We start from the raw sequence: 23,861 nt of genomic DNA on the forward strand, positions 1-23,861 counted from the left end.
CACTTTGGTTTTCCCATGTTGCTTTTGATTGGAGTTATGGAACAGACAAGCATTTAACGTGAGCTTTGGAAACTCCTACGTGGGATTTCACGGGGAAGGATGGTATGTTCAGCTGCCTTCTCAAGCATGGTGTGCCTAAGTTTCCAAAATATTAATTGCAACGCTAGTCAGAGTATTCTCTAGTGAACACTACTCTTTTCCTTTCAAAACCAGACTTCTCGATTCTGCAAAATCTGAGCTCTGGCTAAGTATATTTCTACGAGTTTATTTACTTACATTATTTTTACACCATTCATCTAATAAGAAAAATATGTTAACCCTTCAAATGTACAAGACACTTAAGATTAAAGAAGCATGGAAATACAAACCACTTATGGTTAAAAAGTTGAGAAAAAAATTAATAAGGCTGAACCAAGTTAACACAGTGACATTACATGTTTTATTAATGCTTCTTTTACAAGTTGTTTCTGAGAGCCAGGTCATTAACTTGTCTGATATTTATGTATTTTCTTCCATTAAGATGACTAGCATCTTCTGTTGTAGGGCCCATGATAACAGTCCCTACAGAATTCCTCTTCCAGGGAGCCTAGTGAGGCCTATGAAACATCATTTTAATCAGATGTAGCTGTTTGTTGTCCTCTTTTTGCTCGTGGAAATGGAGGCACGGAGATGACATGTCTTCTCAAGGTGTGGCGCGTTGACCCTGGCTGGACAGCAGGTGCTCACCAAAGCCGCTCTATCACTCCCCTCCTCACCTGGACAGGGGAGAGAAAATATAATGAAAGGCTTGTGGGTTGAGATAAGGAGATCACTCAGCCATTACCATCACAGCCAAAACAGACTTGACTTGGGGAAATTAATTTATTGCCAATCAAATCAGATGAAGATAATGAGACATAAAAAACACACCTTAAAACACCTTCCCCCACCTCTCTCTTCTTCCTGGACTCAACTTCACTCCCCATTTCTGTACCTCATGCTCCTGAGCAGCACAGGGGGACAGGGAATGGGGGTTGTGGTCAGTTCATTACACATAGTTGGTGCCACTCCTTCATCCTCAGGGCAGGACTGCTCACACTCTTCCCTGCTTCAGCATGGGGTCTCACCCACAGTAGACAGTCCTCCAATGTGAGTCCATCCCATGGGCTGCAGTTCTTCATGAACTGCTCCAGCATGGGTCCCTTCCATGGGGTGCAGTCCTTCAGGTACAAATTGCTCCAGCCTCACTCCCCTATGGGGTCACAAGCCCTGCCAGCAAACCTGCTCCAGCCTGGGCTCCTCTCGCCATGGAGCCAGAGGTCCTGCCAGGACCCTGCTCCAATGTGAGCTTCCCACAGAGTCACAGTCTGCTTCAGCATCCACTTGCTCTGGTGTGGGATCCTCCATGAGCTGCAGTGGGTATCTGCTCCACCATGGACCTCCATGTGCTGCAGGGGGACAGCCAATCTCACTATGGTCTGCACCATGGGCTGCAGGGGAATCTCTGCTCCGGCACCTGGAGCAGTTCCTGCCCTCCTTCTGCACTGACCTTGGTGTCTCCAGGTAGGTTGCAGCCTGGGCAAGGAGAAATGTCCCTGAGCATCCTGAGTGCCCACCCAGTGGCCTTGCCATGAGCTCAGGCTTGCCATTGAGACCCTCACGTGGGTAGTTAAGTAGCAATAGTGCAAACATTAGTGATTTGTTCATGGTCACACATTTATTTTATCTTCTAGGTAAAAAGGGGAAAAACAAGCCAAGCCAAGGGACTCTATTCTGGAAAAGAAGGAAATTCAGAAAGCTTCATGTGACCTTCTTCAGGACTGGAAAAGGCCGATCTGCTCTCGAGAGCACAGAGATCGTTCTGCACTTTAACAATCAGAGCATTCCCTTATAAAACATTTATGGACAGGCAGCCACACAAACCAATTTTAGCTTGTTCAGGCCTTTTAAATGGAAATAAATTCTTTAACCTCCGTTATCAAGAGTAGAGCATCCCTTCTTGCCAGCTTATACTGCTCATGAGTGTATAGCTTGTGTAAAATTGCCCCCTAGAGGAGACAACACAGATTGAACTGAATGAAGAGATGAAAGCCAATTTTAACAACTTTTCGAAAGAGCAGCAATAGCACCACAGTAGTGCCATGCTGTTCTTTCAACAAATCAGGGAGCAAATCTCATTGTCCAATCACACTTTGTTCCATTCTGCTTCAAGGTCATAAAAATCAAGTATTGCAAAACAAAATGATGTTGTAGTTTCAAGACGAGGAGGCAAATCTTCATTGATCAAAGGTGGAGGTCTGTTTCTCAGACAGGGAGCTGCACTCTTCACTTGTGATCAGCCTTAAGGGGAGCAGGATTAGAAATGGATTGATACTGATCAGAGACGACTGTTTCTGTTGTTTCACATCCATTCAAGTCTGAGACAGCACTTTAAAGCTTTAATGTGTCTTCTTGCCATGCTTAATTGGTAGGCAGCTTTTGCAAAAAGAATGCCCTAGGAAAAAAAACTCATTAGCTGTTGCAGCCCTTTGCTCCTGCAGCAGGAATTTTATCAGATTTCTTGAAGGTTTTTGTTTTATGAAAATTTATCTTTAAATTTGAAATAATGGCTACGTTCCTTACATAGACCTTTTTACCCTTACTGAGCCTACCTACCAATGCCAAAAAGAAACAAACAGCATTATATATCCTGAAAATGTGTGTTATCTGTTCTGACAAGGGCCATCTGCTTTAATTAAAAGAGAATTAAGTAGCAGATTTAGCATTTTAGCTTTCTGTAACACTAGTTGAGTGAAAATGCAACACATAAGAGCAAGAATTTAAGTGAATGGAGGTAGAAGAAACAAAGAAGAGAATTTAAATGGCCAGGCATCTGGGGGAGAATTCATCCCTATGAAAGCTTTTTGTTATGAAATTATATCAGAGATGAATCTAGCTTCTTTTCTGGGAAACCACAAAGAGGTATATTGTCACATGAGCTAAAACAATGTACTAATAATTTTCTTATGTGAGATTAGAAAAGCTGTTAATCCTTTAGTGTAATATTCTAAAAACAAAACAAAACAAACAAAAAAACCCACCACACAACAACAACAAAAAACCCCAACCAAACACAAACAAAAAAATAACACACACACACACACAAAAAAACACCCGCAAATTGCAAATGACCAGACTGAGAAACATGATGAACCTGGAGAACCTAAGGTCTCTGATATGAAATGGCAACATAAGACATTACCTGACTAACCTTGATACCTTCCCCAGGCACTGGTCCTGCCTCTCTGGTGGATGCTGCTGTCCCCAGGACAGGGAAATATGTCGCATTATTAATTAGATCCCAAATTGCTACAAGTTTTCATATTCTGGTAAGGGGATAACTCTGTCAATATTCCTCAACATAATGGACCGAAAGCCCTGGTGTTCCAGGAAAAATATCATTAATGGGTTGGATGTCCTTTGTACAGGCAAGGCAAACCAGCTGGAGTGAGACCGATATAAATTTTAAAAGTATCCTCTGTGTTGGACGTTAAAAATGAAAGTTATGAAGTTAATTACAATATTCATTACTGTGTGCACAGATCAGCCAGCTCCCTCAGTACTCCTGAGTGCATCTCATCATGGCCTATGGATTTATGTATGTTTGCTAAAATATTTCCCAACTTGATCACCTTTCACTGAGGACAAGATATCCTTGCTCCAGAATTTTCTCCTGACCTCTGTGGCCTGGGATTAGCTGCAGCTAAGTTATGCTGCGACTATATTTGGGAACAAAGACCTGTTCTAAATTGCCCCCTTTAGTCCACCTATGGAAGGAGATAAATATGTAATTTTGAAACTTAATACAATAACTCTAAATATAACTGTAGAGCCTACAGAGTATTCTGAAATAGACTTATTTTTCTAATTGCTTCAGTCCTGAGACCCATGGTAACAAACAGCAGCTGACATCCTTCATAAGTGTACCCAAGTATTTACAAATGCTTGAGAGAACATGAACAATATAGAAAGAGAAACATAACAAATAACATAATCTCATAAATCTGGTGCAGAAAACACATTATTATCATTCTCATGATGCATGGGAACTGCATAATAATTTGATGGGTGCATTTCTATCATTGTGTATAGTATCTCTCTGCTGTCTGCATACATTACAGATAGGAACAGTGTATTGTTATGGGGATGAGAAAAATTAGTCCAGAAATACATTTCACAAAGCATTAAAACAGAACCATAATATAAAATCAAAGTGAAATACTGTAAAAAATGCACAGTAGGAATTTGATCCATTTAGGCTTACCCATGACTTTGCTGTAAAGTTATCTCAAGTTTCCATACAGGTTACTTTGAATAAGAACATCATATTGCAAAGATGGAGTTGAGTTTTACTTGAGGTATTTTATCAAATCCTCTCCTTTTAGGAACACATTCATTGGTGCTTACCTATCTGTAATATGAGCACCCTTCAAAATCTTTAAAAAAATACTGTGTGGAACACTGCTGGTTCTTTCAATGTGATAGAGTGGAAGTAGTTGTAGCACAGCAACTCATTGCCATTCTCCATGCTCTCACCAGGTTCTCACAGATCATTTAATCTGTTGATATTCGGCATCCTTTCAATTCTCTCAGCTGAGCAATGAAAAGAGGACCGTTACCTTCACAAAGTGAGAAAACAGTGAAATTTTGGGAGGGAACATGGGAGATCTGGAGTTATTGTAATGAGGAAGAACAGGCAGAATTGTAATGAGGCAGAAAATTAGGCTTTGATCATTCCACTGTTTGTGATGAAGAATCTCATCCAGTATTTCCAGCCCCCAGCATTTTCCATCAATCTTGAAAATACTGATATGAGGCACATTTGCCTGCTGGTCACCCCATGACCACGGCTAGGTGGTCAAAGAAGGCAGTGCCACTGAATGGGTGTCCCTGTGTCACCCATGCACTTCTACCACACCAGGTTCAGCAGTCATCACCTTGGGAGCCGAACTGGGTTTGCTTGTTGATCTGACGAGAGATCCTACCACAGGGAAGACTTCGTTGAGGTGTGCCCCAACCAGTGCTAAAGCTGACAGAAGAGAGGTGGTGGGAACACACCCTGAAACAGCAGGGAGAATAACATCCTGCCATCAGACTGCCTTTAGTCCATCGCAAAACTGCAGGACTAATGTAGACAGAGAAAAACGACAGCTCTAAGCACTGAAGAGATGCATTGCTCTCATACAGGAACTACGGGCAGGGATTTTGATTCCCAAGCCATGGAATCTCCCCATCCACAGCTGCTTCTCATCCCCCAGGTCTCCCCACCAGGAGGAACTCTGAATTACAATACCATAGGTGTTGCCTTGCTCTGAGCCACGCATCAGAGTGAAGTTTGGCTGGTTGCTTTAAACAAATACAGACTGCTGCAATAAGTGGGCATGAGAATAATATATCTGTGAAAAGACAACAACCTACCTAAATTAACTACATGACAGCCTTTTCCTGACATCCATTTAAGGATTATACTGCTACAGTGAGGGGACACCCTCAAAGCAGTATGAAACGCAAGCACATGAGAAATCAAGACCTGAGATTTGTGGTATATATCATTCCTTTTTTTGGATGATGGTCAGATCCAGGGAAGAATCAGCACAGTCTGCCCATCAACAACATTAGAAACCGCGTCTTGAAAGGGACAACACACATTTTTTACTGCAGTACAGAGGGTCTGCTGTAAATCACTCAGACTAACATGCCAGCCAGCTGCTGTAGCTCACGAGTGCTGGGCATCTTTAGATCAGAAGAGTAAATCTCTTTTGATGTCAGAGATAAACCACATTTCATCACCTTTCCCCTTCACCAAGGGAAATCAGAAAGAGCAATAACAGGAAATATTCACTTACAGAAACTTCTCTGAAACAGATGTTGAAGGACTGATAACAGAAGATGTTTGCAGAGCATTTTGTAAACAATCTGTAGAATCACATAAGAAACTAACACATCATAGCTTGTAAAGCTGTGCATACACTTAGCTTACACAGAATAAGTGTGAAATATTAAGTGCATTCTTCTCAACTTCAACTTACACCACCCACTGTGTTCTGTTGGTGGCAGGAACATAAATAATATACTACTGTGCTATGTGGATGCTACTGTCCTTATCTTTGCATATCTTCACAGTGAAGTGTGAAACGACCTTGAGACCCTGAGATTTGTCCCCTAAGGTGGTACCACCTGGCAGTGCCAGGTAAAACTGGGTTGCCCCTTCACAGAGCTCTACTCCCCATGTCCAACTGGAGGTCCATGGAGGTGAGTTGTGCAGTTTTCCTCTTGTTTCTAGGGCAGCTCTGCACTGATGATGCCCAGAGTAGGACAAGAAGCTCCCTGGACCTCAGACATACCTTTCACAGCAAGAATATACTATTTCTTTATTTTCTTTGTTATACATAAAACCAATTTTGTTCAGGTCTGTACTTCTTTATCTGACCATCAGAGAATTATTCATAGCTGTGGGGTCTCTAGCGCCAGGCCAGTGCCCTCTCTTGTATCATCCCACACCTGCATTCCTTCATGCTGCATGCCATTTGTCCACTTTTCAAGATTGTTGCTATCATACCAGGGCTGTATTTCTCTGCACTACATCACTGTGTTAGAGCCATTAATATCTCAATCTGCTTATAGAATAGCTGCCTTTTATTATTATCCAGAACTATGGTTGTACCCTGCAAAGATAAACAAAAGCAGAACAAATGAATCACAGAGACCTGGTCAATTAGAGAAATTGCTGTCACAGCTAGACCAAGTAAAACAAAGCTACTGGCACACCAAGAAAAGCTCTTACAGAGTAAGACTGACAAACCACAGCCCTGCTGCCTTGCAGATTCAGTACAGAGCTCATGGCCTGCTACCCAAAAATGGCAATCCTGTCCTGCAAGGACTAGGTTCTCATTCCTAGATCTGTGTATCTCAAATCCTGTTTTTCCTTTCTTCTCTCACTAAGCAGACCAAGTCACCAGCATTTAACTTCTTTTTTGGGAGTAACTCACTTGCCCAGTGCGTGCTGATGTCTTGACCAGCTAGTCCCACCATTTAGAGAATGATCACAATGGGATCTTCACCAGCCTGTAGCCATGCAGAGGCTTTTAGGACAAGTCAGTGTGCCTCCACACAGATTCTGTTCCTGAGAGGCAGAATAAAAGAAGAGGATCAGATTCTCACCCAGTATTAATTAACACAGCTTCACTGGAATTAATGACAACTGAACTTGTGGCAGATGTGAGAACTGTTAAAAATCCTTTAGCTCATGTACAGCTGGAATTTTTACTTGCAATTCTACCCTTCAAAAATCACTATTTGAATTCCTCGAACGATGTTTGAATTTACAACCAGATACGAAGGACAGTTTTCTGGTCTCCTAGTCAGTGCCCAGGAAGGGAATCAGTTCCTGCAGGACGCACAGTGGGTTCATCCTCATTGCCTACACATTCACTGAGCACAAACCCAGCACCTCTGAGCATTTGACCTCCATATGGGAATGCTCAGTGCCTTGCACAGATCTAAGGAAGTAAAGAGGAGATGGAGTGGGGCGTTGAACAACATTCTACAACCTATTTATTTGACATTTGAGGTTTTAAACCACAGGTTTTCTGTTTTGATTCAGGTATAGGAGAAGTCATGAAAAATGTTCAGCAAAACTGGTAAAATGTACGTGACTGTTTCTGTGCTCAGATGACTCAACTTCTTCCTTCTCGTGGTGCCCTGGTTACTGTTGTTTTGCCAAAGAAGGAATTATCCACTCAGTTTAATAACTGTGTCATGTCTAGGCATGCTAATTAATTACTCTGAGGTGCTATTATCAGCTCGATAGCCTAATATAATAGCCAAACTGCAGTGTCTCTCTGTTGGGTTTCTCAGTCTGCTTACCTCCTAGCATTGTATGAGGATGTTGGAGATACATAGATCACGCCCATTCATATTAGAAGCCAATATTAATGTTTAAATTCCACAGTAAACAACTTGATAACTCTATAGAATAATGGTATAGTGGCCTCAAAATTGTACATCCTTAAGTTTAAGCTGTAGCCTCACTCTTAATCTGTAGCTTCACAGACAGATTCTGAGACAAGGCATGGTTTTATAGTCATTACAGCAACATCTGACTTGGAAACACAAGCACCTTCATATTTTTGTTTCTGAAGTGCTGCTGCTTCAGCAACCAGGGCTAACATTGGTATGTTGGTGTCACTGATGACTGAGCAACCAGACTGAATTTATCTCTTCACCCAGGTATTAGGAGGATAGTGTGGAAAACAGTGTCTTTTTGTGAAATCCAAAATTGTCTTCTGTGGCAAGATTTCTACATAAGAAGATGGATAAATGTTCTTGCCCATTTTCAGACCACACGGCAAAGGCTTGGACTGGTGACTTTTTGAAGTAGGAAACTCCTTGGATGGGAACGAGGACATGGAAGACCATATAATAATACTATTGAATGACAAACAGAGTCAGAGAGGAAGAGAATAAGGCTTCAAGGAGAAAGGCTTACCTCCCTACCCCATCCACATGCTTTCACTTCGGATTAAGAGCCACTAAAGAATGACATCAATATATTTATACAGCTAACAGTGAGTCCACGGTGAGCTATGCTGCATGAACAAGGACTGACGTCTGGCTGCCTCAACCAGAGCATCCTCTTGCCTTTAGAGGAGATTTCCCCTTTGCAAATACCTTCTGCCGCCAGGGACATCAAGGCACCTGCTGGGGACTGTCCGGTTTCTCTGCATGTGTAGCAGACTGTTGGCTGCTGGAGAAGACCTGGCAGGTACCACCAGCTGTCTGGTAACTTTGGCCTGAAAAAGGACTTACTGTGGATAAGTCAATGGAGGCAGTTTAGGAGACCTGCCATGGGAAACTTGCAGGCCACATTAAATACTTAACTGAATTAATTGAGTTGATAGGAGAATACTTTTTTTGCAAATATTTTATTTTTCTGTCAAGCAGAAATGCCTAACCTTTCCAACTACATTTTAAGATTTCAATAATGATATCTATAAAAACAGCTATAAACTGTACTGCATCTTAATGTATGTTAATTGTTCAGTGAGCTTGACAAGTACTGCAGTTAAAATGCCTGGTATTTGAAACATAAGGGGAGACTGTACCAAAATCCCTCTGGCATTAAAAATTATAATATCTGTGTTATGTATCTATTGAATTTAATAGGAGTTTTGGCTGAGTAACAACTGAGTAAAGATTGTAGCCATAATTATTCACATCTGAAATTTTAACCTCTGCTATTTCTGATAATAACAGAAAATGACAGAAAGCTTATTATATACACTTTGAATGTTGAATGCCCCAGTAAGAGCAGCAAAATATTTAAACTACGAAATATAACAACAACAAAAATCAGTGACCTGGGCCCCTTTTATATTGCTTATTCTGGAGTAACTGCTAAAACTCAAAGTGCCCCTGAATCACATCAGGCTGACACCAGAATTATGCACCTTGACCTTATCTTCTGAACAGGTAAAGCAAATGTTACAATGGGCTATAAAGACATTTATGTTCTGCTCCATATCATTTGTACTGCTCTGGGTGCTTAGGGAGCTGAAATTGTCTATAATGTCCATCAACAAACCTTAACATTGTCCACAGGGAGATCTCGGGTGATGGTTCCATCCCTCACTGCCTTCCCCATAGCCCTGGTACAGAGTGGGGCAGCAAGGAAAGACAGGGAGGAGCTGCCAGTTCACAGTGAATGCCAGCTAACAACAGAAGCTCTTTGTGAAGCAATAACCCAAAATGAGCTGAAAATATGTCATATAGCATAAACTTACACAGAGTGAGTATATATTGTATATACAGAGATCTAGATACACATACACACACATACATATAAAAAGCTATATGTTTTCCAGTATATAAACATATGACATAGTACACTGTATATAATATAGCATAAAGTGGACACTATATTATGCTAATCAATGTAATGAGAGCTCTGAATCCCAATGTCAGTATAAAAATACTCCAGGTTTCTTTGAGTGCCTACAACACTCCACCACTTGTTATTCATTGAAGCCCTTTTCTTTGGCAACACTGTGAATATTAAAAACTATGCAAAAACTTACAAACCTTTATTGACCCCAAATCAATATACCTATCTTTTTCTACCCACTATCAAATTTGGTTTTCAGACTTTCTTTTATTCCTAGAACAAAGCTCTTAATCAGGGCAGCCTCTGCAGGGTCCCATGGAAATGTACTAAGATGACTTTGCGTAAGAAACCTGACCAGTCATCCAGCACATTCTGTTTTCATCAGAAAACAGTACTGCAAATTACTCTCCATGGGACTGAACGTTATATTTGAACTGTTTTTGTTTCATTTGACCAGTCTCTGTTCTGCCAGTATGTTCCACTGACAACTGTAGGTGCTTTTCTCCTATGAAAATCATCTCTTTGATGCATATTTTCTTCATTTGAATTATGACATTATACATATTCTTATTAAGGCAGATACCTGTGAATGATGTACAACTACTTCAACACTTAAAAAACTTTTACAAATTTTTAACACCTACATTATAAAATCCTTTTTTTACCACTTTATGTCCAAATCTTTTAGTTTTCTTGTTGAAGACAGATTTTAAAAGCATTAAAAAGCATTTAAAAGCAATAACCCAAAATGAGCTGAAAATATGTCATATAGCATAAACTTACACGGAGTGAGTATATATTGTATATACAGAGATCTAGATACACATACACACACATACATATAAAAAGCTGTATGTTTTCCAGTATATAAACATATGACATAGTACACTGTATATAATATAGCATAAAGTGGACACTATATTATGCTAATCAATGTAATGAGAGCTCTGAATCCCAATGTCAGTATAAAAATGAGGATCTGGATAGAATAAATGGCCAAGATGCTTAAAGACCATCCCACTGAATAGTCCTACTTTTCAAGAGACATTTCTGTTCAGCAGCATTTTGGGGATGCTTTATTTGTCATTTCAGGAACTTTTAAGACACTTTTCCTTTGCTGCTGATCATTTCTAGCATATGGCTAGAGTACTGCTTCTTATTTTTCAGATTAATTATGCTCACCAAAATTATTCTGTTGCCTCCATTCCAATATTTCTCAATGATACAAGTTCTGATTATAGGTCTACTAAAGTCAGTTGAAGGACTTCTGATGTCAGCAGATGCTGAAGTTAGCATACTTGTAAACAGGACCACTATTATATATTCTATTTCTGTGCCACTTTTATACTACACAAATCACATTAATCAAGTTTTCATTCCACTAATGAGAATTATTGTTGCAGATTTTGTCTGTACCCATCGCTTCACGATTTCCCATTTAATTCTTCTTGCACATTTTCCTCCCTGAATTGCTCTTTTCATTTCTGTATAGACAGTCAAGCGTATTAATAATCTTTATTATTTGAATGTTGTTTCAAAACAATCCATCCTCAGCCTTCTCTGCCCACTGGATGGTTTCCATGCTATTTGAGAGAAGCTGCTCTCTCAGTAAGCGGCAGGTTTCTCCAGGCGGGCAGCCATGGAAAAGTCTGGAATTAAATTTGTCTCATATTCTTGACTGTGGATGAGATTCGGGACCATCCCTTCCAGGATCTAGTTTCAGGACCTTCTTAAGCTACCATCTACCAATGTTATAAGCAGAACATTTTTGTTGTTTTACTTGCAAATATGATTTAAACAAATGTTTTTTGTGTTCAGCATTTCACAAGACTTCTCATTGGCTATAGTTTCCTAATGTGTACACATATGAAGGCACGCCACAAGAAGAGCCAGAGGCTATGAATGCATTTGCAAAGAGCAAGTTTATTTTAGTTACCTCTCTACTGGGGGATCTCCAAAGCCACACCTGAGCTCCCAGGCAGAGGTGACACCAGCGGGGACACAGGCACTGGTCAGTTCAGCCCTGCTGGAAGATCACTGGGCCTGCTGAGCTCGCCTGTATTTCAAGGTTTCAGGCAGATGCAGCCTCCCGCTCTTTCTCACAACAAAGCAGGAATCTCAGACATAGTAATAAGGTGCCTAGAGTTTCTCACAGGCCTATGTTATCTAACACAGAGGTTCTACTCAGCAAGCACACAAGGTCAGTAAAACAATTAGTGTGATGTATGTGCTTTTTCTACAGACAGGTGCAAGTCACTTAAGCGTATTTACATTTAACTAACCTCCTCGCGGAATCTTCCGCTATATCCCCATACACCTGTACTGTTTAAACACATCCAAAAGGAAAGCTGAACCATAGAGAACAGCTGACAAACGGAAGTTACTGAGTCTAAGCTGATAAAACTGACTGTCTCCAGACAGCAACAGCCTCGGTGCCTCCCAGTGCTGCAGGACTCTGTCCTGCTTACCAGAAGCTGCCTGCAGGAAAGGCAAAGTTTTCCAGATACAACCCAAAGACAGAGTAAAAAAGCTTCCACACAGCATTTTTTGTTGTAATGCTGTTTCACTTGTTTTATTTTGTTCTTGTTGCACCTTAAAGGTGCCATGAAAGTAGAAGCTGATGTGGCAACGGTTGCATCCACAGTGGGTGCACGTTTTATCTAGCCTTTACATAGATCCGCTGGCTGTGCTAGTCCATACAATGGACCTGAAACAGCAGTTTCAGGATGCCCACTGCTTCAGAGTTGCAGGGAGAATGTGAGATGGATTTCATTTCCATTTGAGACCCTTGGAGTAACAGGAGATTAAAAATCTACTATAAAAATGAGAGATTAAAAGTTATTAAAATTCTTTCTTAGTTGTCCTTATTCAATGGACCCAAAGTGAAGAAAATCCATTAAAACTTGATTTGCTTTCCCAAAACAACAGGGCTTATGTGATTGCTCTGTATGGTTGATCCTTCCTAGGCACCCATTAACTTACTGATCAAATTTGACTAAACCTGACCAGGGGCTAATGAGCTCCTATTAAGTTCCTGCAAATTTTCCTGGACTTTCCATTCAAAGGAAGAAGACTGCAGTTATCCTTCCCTGAAGAAAATGCAAGCCCTAGCCAGCCTTTTCAATCTGTACTGCAGTCATCAGTCGGTCACTCTGGACCAAAATACCTCCAAGCTGGACAGAGCACCTGGCATCTCTCTGGCAGACAGCACACGCGACTGGGAACTGGGTTCATCTGCCATGGAAGAGGGGATATGTGGACATTAAAACGCTCTTCTAGCAGTAAAAATAAATAGAAATAGATAATACATGACTAGAGATAACAAATAATTGAAATAACTAATTAGAAGGATTTATCATAGACAGATTCACAACCGGCATACAATATATTTTCAAATTACGCTATTTTCCATGAGTTCCTCCTCCTGTCTAAACTTTGCCAAACATAAGAGTGGACAGTTATGGGTGGGGGGAAGTCCTAGAGCAGGGTCACTAACATTTCAAATTGAGGTCCTGTGTTTTAATAATCACTATTGACCCTTACTGTGGGAACAATTTCCTGATGCTGGCAGAGGTGGCCTTCTATAGAGAAGCCTGGCTCTTCAACATGGTTCATTAACAGAGCTACAAGTTGACTTTTATGATCATCATTTTGGAAACATCCATATTTATCATCTGTTATTTCTGAGGAGAAGATCATGCTTGGAAATGAAACAAGCACCTTGACTCAAAGGAATCTGTCACTACTCCATTTGTTTCAGGCAAAATGTGCATTTTTGAAACCAGGTTTCCTTGGAGAGGCAACCAGTAACAGAAAATTCAGTTAGACTCGATATTTTTCTAATAATTTACTTTACAAACACTTTATCTGCTCTTAATCTTTCCAAACTGTACTTAATTATCTGCTTTATGAAGTAGTCAGGTATGGGTTTATAGATCTACCATGCCATAAAATAAAAAAGTGGTGTCATGAAGGCAAAATACAGATTAAGAGGCCACACCACATAGCCATATGCCTTTACAGCCAGCACTCATGATAGTACTTGTTTTAGTACTTTACACTTCTACTTCTGCAAAGTTTCCCCCAGAGTCTTGTCAAGTAATTTGCTGCACTAGACGATGCTGATCCTCCATCTTTTCCTTGCTTTCAGCATCTCAAATCAAAAATGTTGTGAAAGAGATACATTAGATCTCTTTGGGTCAAAGCGAGAGTTGTTTAAGAAATTAGCGAAGCTCATAATGATCAAATGAAGCCTGGGGGTAAGCAGAAGTGGGCAGAAGTGTGGGGGAAGCTCACCAAGTGCATCTGGATGGAGACTCTGCCATCTCCCTTTGGAGACTGCCAGGCCTCCCTCCTGCCAACTCACTTCTTATTCCACTGCCTCACATTTTCTTTCTCGTACAGGAAATAGAGGCTAGAACAGCCTTCACTAGAAGGGGACTAAGTGCAAATCAAAAGTGCATCACATTTACACCAAAACAGGATGGAAAAACACCTTGCAGAAAGAATGCAAAGAGGCTAAAAGTGCAGTTAAAATGTGTTTCCCTGTAGAAAAGCTTTAGACTACACCAAATAACTCTGAGTGAAGGAAATGTAAGCATTTAAACTGAGATAATTAGCACTGTGGACTTTGGGGGTTGTATGTTTATATTTCCTTTTAAAAAGCAACCACCTGTGGGTTTTATCTGTATTTTAAGATATACAGAAAATTATTTTTACAAGGCTAGATTTTCATTTTCACTGTGCTGGACACTGTAAAAAGCTGTGAAAACCTTTCTGAGTGATCAAGTGAGACTTTGATCCCAACAGCTGAGAGGGCCTTGGATAAGCTTAAAATACATTTATTCTTGTGCAGTGACTTGAGTGTGCAAAGCATTGATAGCATAACACACCAGGGGAACAAGAACAAGTGGGTAAGAGAAACTTACGCAAACGGAACACTGACATTCTACTTCAAAACATGAGTATTGGCAAGCATAACAACTTTAAATCTCATTCCCTCTTTCTCTACTTCTTCCTAGTGAATTTCTATCATAGACAAAAGACATAGTCTCTGTTTCCATGAGATAATGCACCTGAAATCCCCAGAAGTAGTCTGTACTCCCCAAGCTTTTAGTGCAATTCTGGTTACAAGGACATACAAATTTGGGTTTTACTTCATTGAGATCTAGGATTAAAGTAAATATTTTCTTCATGCATACTATTTTGGAGAAAGTATTAAACCAAGACCACATTTCTTAAATATGGCCTATAAATTTATGGTCTATAAATGCCTACGAATGCATAGTGATTGTTATGTTATCAAAGCAGGTACAAAGGAATAGCTGCAATTCTGTGTCGTTCCATTCAGAACTTCCTTTTGCAAGTGCTGTAAGTAATTTAGAAGCGAGGTGGGAGTGCCCTCTTGTGTTTACAGCAGAATGAATTTACTGGCCATCCCATTAGAAATCACAAACTGGGGAAAATTTACTCCCTCCTGTATCAAGCATCGGTCTCCCAGACTGGCTGTGGGTCAGGTGTAGGTGCCTGATCAGCGTTGCAAAACAGATTGCGCATGAGTTCAAACAAGGTTTCAGCCCCTTGTTTTGTCATGCAGCATCCTACATTCTGCTTCACCAGTTCTTCTGCTGCAACCTTCTGACATCTCTCACTGAGCACGGGCCCGCAGCTCTGTCCCACGCAGGGTGTGGAGGAACACAGGCAGGAGAGCCCAGTGTCTGAGAGGTGAGTCTTGCCTCCCCTGCAGAAACGTGGGTATAAAATAAGAACAAATTATTGCAGACCCTAGTGTTGCCTGTGGTAACTGGAAGTGTGGAGACAGGAGGAGTGGGACATATTGAGCAGGACCCACAGGATTACTGGAAGGAGACGTAATTTCTTAGTCTGCTTCTGCCTACAAACAGTCTGGTGGGCTGGAAAATGTTTTCTAATACTTGGACACTCCTGGTTATAATACGGAATCATTATGTTAGAGCTATCTTGTTTTATCCCTTACTTGCATGTAAGAGAAAAACCCTCCAATTCATCTGTGTCACAGACTCCCACTGCAGTCCATGGAAACTACTTAAACATGCCAATAAACTGCAAGATCTTCAAGAGAAATAAAACATATCGATCAACATTTCCTGAAGCAAGATCCACTCCTTGCTTCATACACAAGAGTAAGTGCATGCTTCAGTAACCCAAGTAAAGAAGAGAAAGAAAAATAAAGGAAGAAAAATGAAAGAAATGTGACAAAACAGTTGTTTTAAATGCCTTGTTGGCACAATGAATTAGCATCATTTAAAGTAGATTATCTGATACTTACAATAGAATAAAGCAGTACTAATGAGCTCCCTTCTTCAATAGAGCTTATAAAGATTCTTTTTCATTCTTATAAATTAAAGCACCATTATCAAGAGATTTTTTTAATTCAGGTGATAGAACTCACAGCACACTGTGGTGGTTTCTGAAGTTCTCTTTTCCATTGCTTTATTGCTCCACAGCTCTTGCTGAATTCAGCAGAAAGACCATATCATGCCAAGTCCACAGATCAGTAACGTTTGAATCACCTGGCTATGTAGCCAATATGTCAATGAAAAGCTTTTGGTGGACTCTTTCCCATATGGGTGCAATGTCAGGAATTGCCAGATGGGCAAAGTGGGGTGCCCACATCTGGAAGGGGTCATATCAAGACTGAAACACTTAAAACACCTACAAAAAAACTGGGATTGTATCTCCTATAGATGGTCTAGGAGGAGACTAATATGAAAAAGCAGGTAGGTGCTCCTGCCATTGTGGTAAAGGGTCCTTGACAGAGAAGGAGTTTCATTATCTGGCAGAGATATGACACCTCCAAGGAGGATGGCAATACTCAACATGCTGGTATACAACAAACCCTTTTCATCTTGGACACAACTCTGGTACAGGGCAACCAGAACTAGTCACTGCTGCACAATAACTCAGCTGCACTACAGCAAGTGTTAATGGTTTCCACTGGGCACCCAGCTACCAGGGCCATTCACCAGCTTCTCCACCTGTCTGGCATCTTCTGACCTTCCCTATGCAACACGAGGCTGCCCATGGGCGAGGGGTTCCTTGCATCTACGAAGACCAGGTGGTGGCCAGATTTTTATATCCTGCACAATACCACAGGCTCCTACCTAGGAGCTGCTCCACATGAGGTTGAGGGTTCCACTGCTTTGCCCCAGTGGCCTGCTCTCAGATCTGATCACCAGCCTCTCTGAAAACTTCCCCAGCATGGTTTGTTGAAAAGGGATAGAGAATATCAGCATGTACATCTCCTGGTCATCCATTTTTGGCTCCCAAAAGGGCCTGGCTCAGGGATCCCAAAGAATGCTGGTAGAAGTACATCCTGAGACTCTGGCAGCAATCAGAAATTAAGGAACACCAGGGGATTCATGTCTATAACAGGCCCCCAGCTCAACCTTCGTACCACAGCTTCTGTGCTCTACATGGGCCTTGTGTTTAGAAATACCACGTGCTCATTACCTCTGGGAGAAAAATTGCTTCTTGTCACGTGAACCACAGAAATAAATCTCATCCGCCTTTTAGCTGCATATTCTGCAGCCATGCAGAGCATGTTCCCAGTGCTGACAAGGAGTGGCAGCCTTGTCCCACACTTCTCCTACACAGTGTATGTTAAACTGAGAACCAGAAAACATGATGTCCTTGTCTTACACAACTGTCCACTATTGATCAGGCAAGAGAGAACATGCAACTTCTGAAATGCCCAGGTCTTTCCCCCCGTTGTCTGGAGAGCTTGAGTTTCAGGGAATATCTATGAGAGCACGACCAGACAAGTCAGGTTTGAGTGTAGAAGTGCTTTCAGCAGGAGGCACCCTGTTCCAGTATTTCCATCATAACAGAAGTAAGCAACCTCACCAGCATCAGGAACCCAGCTACCAGCTCCCGTCAGGAACATCGCAACAGGGGACACGTACTTGTGTACACTCAGCGCTGTGAGTTCCCTCCTATGAAGTTAGCACTACATTAGTTTACCTTTTCTTCAAGTTTACATATTATTTACAGAATTGTAATGGCTGATTTGTGTTTTTTAAGGAATATTATCTACAGTTATAGGATTAACTATGCTACCCTCCTCTTTCTGTTCTTTAGAAATACAGGCCCCCATCTTCAAAAAACAGACAGATTAATCTTATATATCACAGGGCAGAGAATCACAATTTTCTTGTTCTTTTGTGGGACCAACCATTAGCTGTATTGCTCTGAACATCAACTGTCCATATAATTTAATTGTATTTAGATAGATACAATTTCTTCCTTACAGTAAAAGAGTAAATAGCAACATACAACAGAAGAACAGACTTCTTAACCTCAAATATTGTTTCTTTTAGAGGTAGAATTCTAGCATTTTATGCATACTATGAGTAAAATAATATGTATGCATATTTTATTTTCTTATTTTACCAAATGAAAGCAGTTAAAGAAGTTTCCAAGAAATGTCCACTTGAAAAGAAGTGCCTCTTTCTTACCCATAGATCTGTACTTACCATATCCAGATTCAATTCCAGATGCTGGAATGCAGTTTTACAATTTCTATTTTGTTGTAATAGTTCACATGATACTTGGCTTTAGAAAGAGCAAATTGAGTGCGTGTTGTTTTTCCGGATTCTGTATAGGGTGTGATTATAAGATATTTTAACTGTAAGCAAGACTCTGACAGATGGCAATAGTAGGAACAGTTTTGGCTAAAAAAATCAAATAGCTCAGCAGCCTTGTCTTTTCTAAGAACCAGAAGCAGCCTCTTGTTTAGGAACGTGACGATACATTTCCTACTCAAAAGTGAGTTTGACACTCAGTTTGTCAAGGCTGTATAAACATGGCAGAAAAGCCTTTTTTTCCTCTATGCCTTATTAGTGAATGAACTGACTGAAAGTGATATTAATTAACAGCTGGGTCCTACAAATATGAGAAGAATATTAAGTAGTAGGTTGCTCTTCTCCCATCTTTCCACAGCACTTCCACTTCAATGCTTTAATCTTATCCGAGCGTGTTCATTTCATCTCTTAAGGGTGAGAAAAAGCCAGTCAGATAAGCAGCAACTATAGAGCAATTAAGTGAAGTGTATTATCTTTCACTAATATGCTCTTTATGCAAAATAACATGTAAGAGATGTGAACACTGAGAGAAAGATGATGTTCTCAAGCACTCTCAAGTATTTTGGGGCATACTGAAATGCTGCTGTATTTCAGGATAACGAATGCTTCTGTTAAACAATAAAATAGTTACAATTATGTACTCCTGGAAATGGCACACAGAGTTACATTCATAAACAGAAAAAAAATATCTAATTTATCTTAAACTTAATGATCTTATTTAGTGAACTTGCTGAATTGATCTGAAAAAGGTTGTACAGACTTAAAAGAATTTTAACAGAACAGAGGCTTAAAAGAATTAGTAAACATTCATTGCTGATGCACAAATAGCTGCAGGAGTGTAAAAAACTGAGTGCAACAGCAACACATGAAATTCAACATAGATCAATATAAAGCACTGCTCATTGAGAAGTGCCAACACAACTTCAAACGTAAAATGATGGGCTCTGACCTTTACTGCTCAGACATGAGATCCTGCAGTTGTGACAGACGGTTCTGTGGAAACATTAGCTCCATGCACAGCAATGATCTAAAAAGGAAACCAAAGTTTAGGAAGTGCTAGGGAACAAAGAAGAAAATGGAGCTTACCACACCTCTGTATAAACCCATGTTGTACTTGCTTCTTGAATACAGTGTATTCTCTGGGACTGCCACCTCAGAAAGGAGCAAGAAAAAGTTCGAAGAAGGGCAATGAGAGCGAGGTCAAAGGTAGGAACTGATTGCCATATGAGGAATGATTAAGTAAATGAGTTTTCTTGAGCCTGAAGAAGAGACTGGGGGCATGGGAGCCTTATGAGTGGATGACTGCAGAAGGCTGTATTGTCCACTGTTTCTTCTAAAATTGTGCAATGAGCTAAGGGACAGCAGGTACAAACCAAACTACAGGAGATGCACTGTCCTGTAATGCTACTTAAGCTGTGGTACTCCTTGCCGTTGCTACTGTGAAGGCTAAAATTTTATAAAGGCTCTGCGGAAGACTGGATATCGAAGTATGGGTAGCAAATTAATGAAGGATTGTTACATTCACACACACAACATGACCCTCTAGGAGGTCCCTGAGTTTTATATTCCCAGAGACTGGGCAAATATTCAGGGAAGGATCTCTACGTGCTTGTTCTATCTCTACTCCCCTCCCTAGACTTCTACTTTTAGCTAGTTGGAGGCAGGATACTGTGGGACGGTGGACCTCTGGTCTGACCCTGTACAGGTGTTCTAATGTTTTCATGGTGTCATTTAGCGTTAAAAAAAAAAAAAAAAAAAAAAAAAAAAAGTGCTCATCTTTCTGTGACACTACAGTGACTACAAATTCAAAGAGAGAGATGTGAGAAGTTTAAATAAAGAATTCTGGTCTCTGTGAAACATTAAAAACAGGACCAAAATCATAAGCTAAATGAAATTGTTTCCCAACTCACGCATTTTATGATGCATAATGTGAAACATGGTGAATTCAGCTCAGGATTTTACACTGAGTGCTATCTGTTCTGAGAAGGAAGAAATTAAAGCTGCATATGATAGACTTCCTGCTGGGAAGGGGAATGCAGCATCCCAAAGGATGCACTGGTAGCAACCCCAAACCAAACCAAGAGATGTGAGTCACCAAAGCTGCAAAGTTATTGGAAAAAATCCAGGAAGCCAGACTTAAAATAGGAACAGAACGGAAGTGGGGGGAGACAAAAATTAAGAGAAAGGACAAGAAGAGAAAGAAATCATTTAAAACAATAAAAGAGAAATCGAAGAGAGTTGCCTGGAGTTGCCCTGGAGGTAGCACACCACCAGCCTTTCATGCTGCCATATTTTTGTGCGAGCCTCAAAAGAGGCAATCCAGTACACCCCTGGTATCTCATAACCAGCACCCCTTCTGCCTGTGCTTATACTGTGCGTGAATTCGCAGATGTATGGTGAGATAAATTTGGAAGCAATTCATCTGTAAACTAACACTTTGTGGCAACCAGGTTTATGGTTCAGACCAGCCTTATGATCTCTCTGGCGAGCAGAGTTTGAGGATCAGATGTTGCTCTAGAGCTCACACTCTCATCTAGACACCTGGGGAACAGACTGCACAAGCCTGAAGGAGAGGAAAGAAAGGCAGTTAAGAAGGAATCTTACTTTTAAACATAATCTGTAATTGCACTGTATGTTTTTATTTTGTCTTGGTTAACTTTTTTCAGCCTTCTCATTGTAATTGTTGCCAACCTACAATAAAAATGTACTTCACTAGACCCACAAGTATGTCCAATGCTAGCAGACTTAAGTGATGCTGAGAAATACCAGGTACATTTCTTCGGGATAAAAAGTTTGCATACAATGTGCATTCAGGCACTGCTAATAAATCTGTACCCTACAATCTAACACAGAGATGAAGAGTTTCTTCTGCTGAATTACAAAAGCTAGCATGGGGTAACACTGCAAGGTTTCCTGCAGTAAGTACACCCAATTTTCTCCTGAAAAGCAACACAGACCAGTGCCCTTCAGCCCTGGACAGGCCCTTTGTCACCTCATTATTTATAACCTTCTTATTACCAATCGCAAACTAAAATAGTACTCATTTATGCTTTCTGTAATATTCTTCGGGTTTAAATTATGACTCTATTTCTCATCATGAAAAGAAATTCCATTCTTGAAGAGAATAATATATGTAAAAGCCCTCCACAGTGTGCTGGAAAAGAGACATAATTATTTAACACTTAGGAAAGGAATGGTAAGGAGCTGGCTGCCTTCTTTCTTGCTAATCGAGTCATGATTAACGGCTACAATTACTTGGCTGATCTTTAACCCTGATATCACTAAGAAAGTGTGAGTTAATGTTTCCAGTGGTCTGTCACAAATATCAGGTTTTGGGCCTTTTGGTTAGGTCACATGGACTGGTAACAACAGCATAAACTGCCTCTGCCCCCATTCTATACCAGCAACTATTCCCTGATGCTCAGAGCTTTGCACTCTCCTACAGAAAGAGCAGCTTAAACAAGTGCAGGCAGCTGGCACTCAGAGAAAAACACAGCACATAGATCTTTTTTCCTCATGCAAGAAAGGCAGCGGGCCAGCTGTAGCTTAAAGTCTGCCATTTGGTCACCCTGCTTGCAGGGAAGAGGAGAATTTCAGATAGGTAAAATGGGATGTGGAAGAAGACCACAGTGAAAACAAATGTAATCTCCTGCCGTGAGCTGCAGAAGAAAACATGTTTAAAATTTGTCAACTGTTTAGTTTTTCTGGTGGTATTAATCTCAGTAATTTTAGGAATAAAATTGCCAGATATTCTAGCACTTTACAACTCAGTTTTCTAGACTTCCCTTATGAGCTCCCAATAGTCAGACCCTTGTATTGAGAGCCCATCTTGGGGACTATCGCTTTTTGTAGTATCCTTAACAAGCTGTTGTCAAAACACCAAAGAAATTTTTGAGCTTTTCTTCACCATTCCTTGTTTTTCTGGATTTCCTCAATTCAGTTGATTGATATACTAAACCTCTCAATAAGTAGGCAGACAGACTATAAACAATGAGAACCTCCATAAACATTAGGAGAACTTAGCATGTGGCTTCACATCTGTTCAACTGCCATCTGGGCTGTAGTGCTCCTGCCATGCCCACTGCAGGCGAGACAATTGCTCCCACTTCTTTCACTAGCACTTCCATAGCAGTACGAGAGGCTGATTCAGCTGGAGACTAAGCCACTTTCTGACTGAGGGGCAAATGTACAACTTCTAGAGACTAAAGCTGTGCCAGGACTGGAGTAGACCACTCCTAGGTTCACTGAGGAACAGCATCCTTAGACTTTCTAGGGTGAAAAACTGCAGAAAGCTTTGTGGGTAAGGGATTTTCCAGCCCCGATGAGTTGTAATTTTATACATGGATAAAGCATTGTACACTATTTCCAAAAAGGGAAAGGGTGTGCATGTGGCTAAGGTTTCAGAAACATCTAATTAGAGAGGAAGGAATGTTGAAACATCGAGGCATAGCTATAGAAGGTTAACCAGCTGGAATCACAGAATCACAGGATTGGAAGGGACCTCGAAAGACCATCTAGTCCAATCCCCCTGCCGGAGCAGGAACACCTAGATGAGGTTACACAGGAAGGCATCCGGCGGGTTTTGAATGTCTCCAGAGGAGGAGACTCCACAACCTCCCTGGGCATCCTGTTCCAGTGCTCTGGCACCCTCACTGAGAAGTTTCTTCTCATGTTTAAGTGGAACCTCCTGTGTTCCAGTTTGTACCCATTGCCCCTTGTCCTATCATTGGTTGCCACTGAGAAGAGCCTGGCTTCATCCTCGTGACACTCACCCTTTATGTATTTATAAACGTTAACAAGGTCACCCCTCAGTCTCCTCTTCTCCAAGCTAGGAACCCTGGGGACCAGTAAAAAAAGAGGTAGAAGAATAAAGTTGCCAGTACCATCCACTTTTTTTAAGTTTGGGAAGGGTATCAGGTCCTTGGCTTCACTTGTTAGTTCTGCATTTTATGCAAAAACCCTGTAACGCAAAATGTATCACCAGAACCCGTATCAAAAGCCTGACCCGAACGCTCCTTCCTTCATGCCCTCCCAGCACATCACCCCAAGTGAGAGAGCGCAGTCACCTCCCGCTTATTCCCCTCCGGCCCTGCGCTCCTGCCAGGCAAGTCCGCAGAAGCCTCCCGCTCAGCACTCCAAGCAGGCCGGGAGCGGCTCCGGTCCCGGTGGGTACGGCACTGAGCTCTCCCGCCGCCCGGCCGCAGCGGAGCTCTGCGGAGCACACGTCAGCAGCCACGGACCCGCCGACGTCCCTGCGCACAGGAGCGTCGGGCACGAGCAGGAGCAACAAATCACACCCCTCGCCTCTCTGCGCGCTCCCACCAGACAAAGAGACGCGG

The 23,861-nt window shown here is 41.2% G+C and overlaps 1 long non-coding RNA gene across 1 annotated transcript; it reads right to left on the reverse strand.

Moving 5' to 3' along the window:
- Positions 1 to 416: 416 nt before the first annotated feature.
- Positions 417 to 23,858, reverse strand: LOC136100540 (uncharacterized). The gene is made up of 3 exons (XR_010651199.2): positions 23,589 to 23,858; positions 19,472 to 19,549; positions 417 to 755 (listed from the first exon to the last, which is right to left on the reverse strand). It is a non-coding gene; the product is annotated as an uncharacterized lncRNA (long non-coding RNA).
- Between the last annotated feature and the right edge of the window lie 3 nt (positions 23,859 to 23,861).

The sequence above is a fragment of the Patagioenas fasciata genome, chromosome 3, assembly GCF_037038585.1.
Source record: "Patagioenas fasciata isolate bPatFas1 chromosome 3, bPatFas1.hap1, whole genome shotgun sequence".
NCBI lineage: Eukaryota > Metazoa > Chordata > Aves > Columbiformes > Columbidae > Patagioenas > Patagioenas fasciata.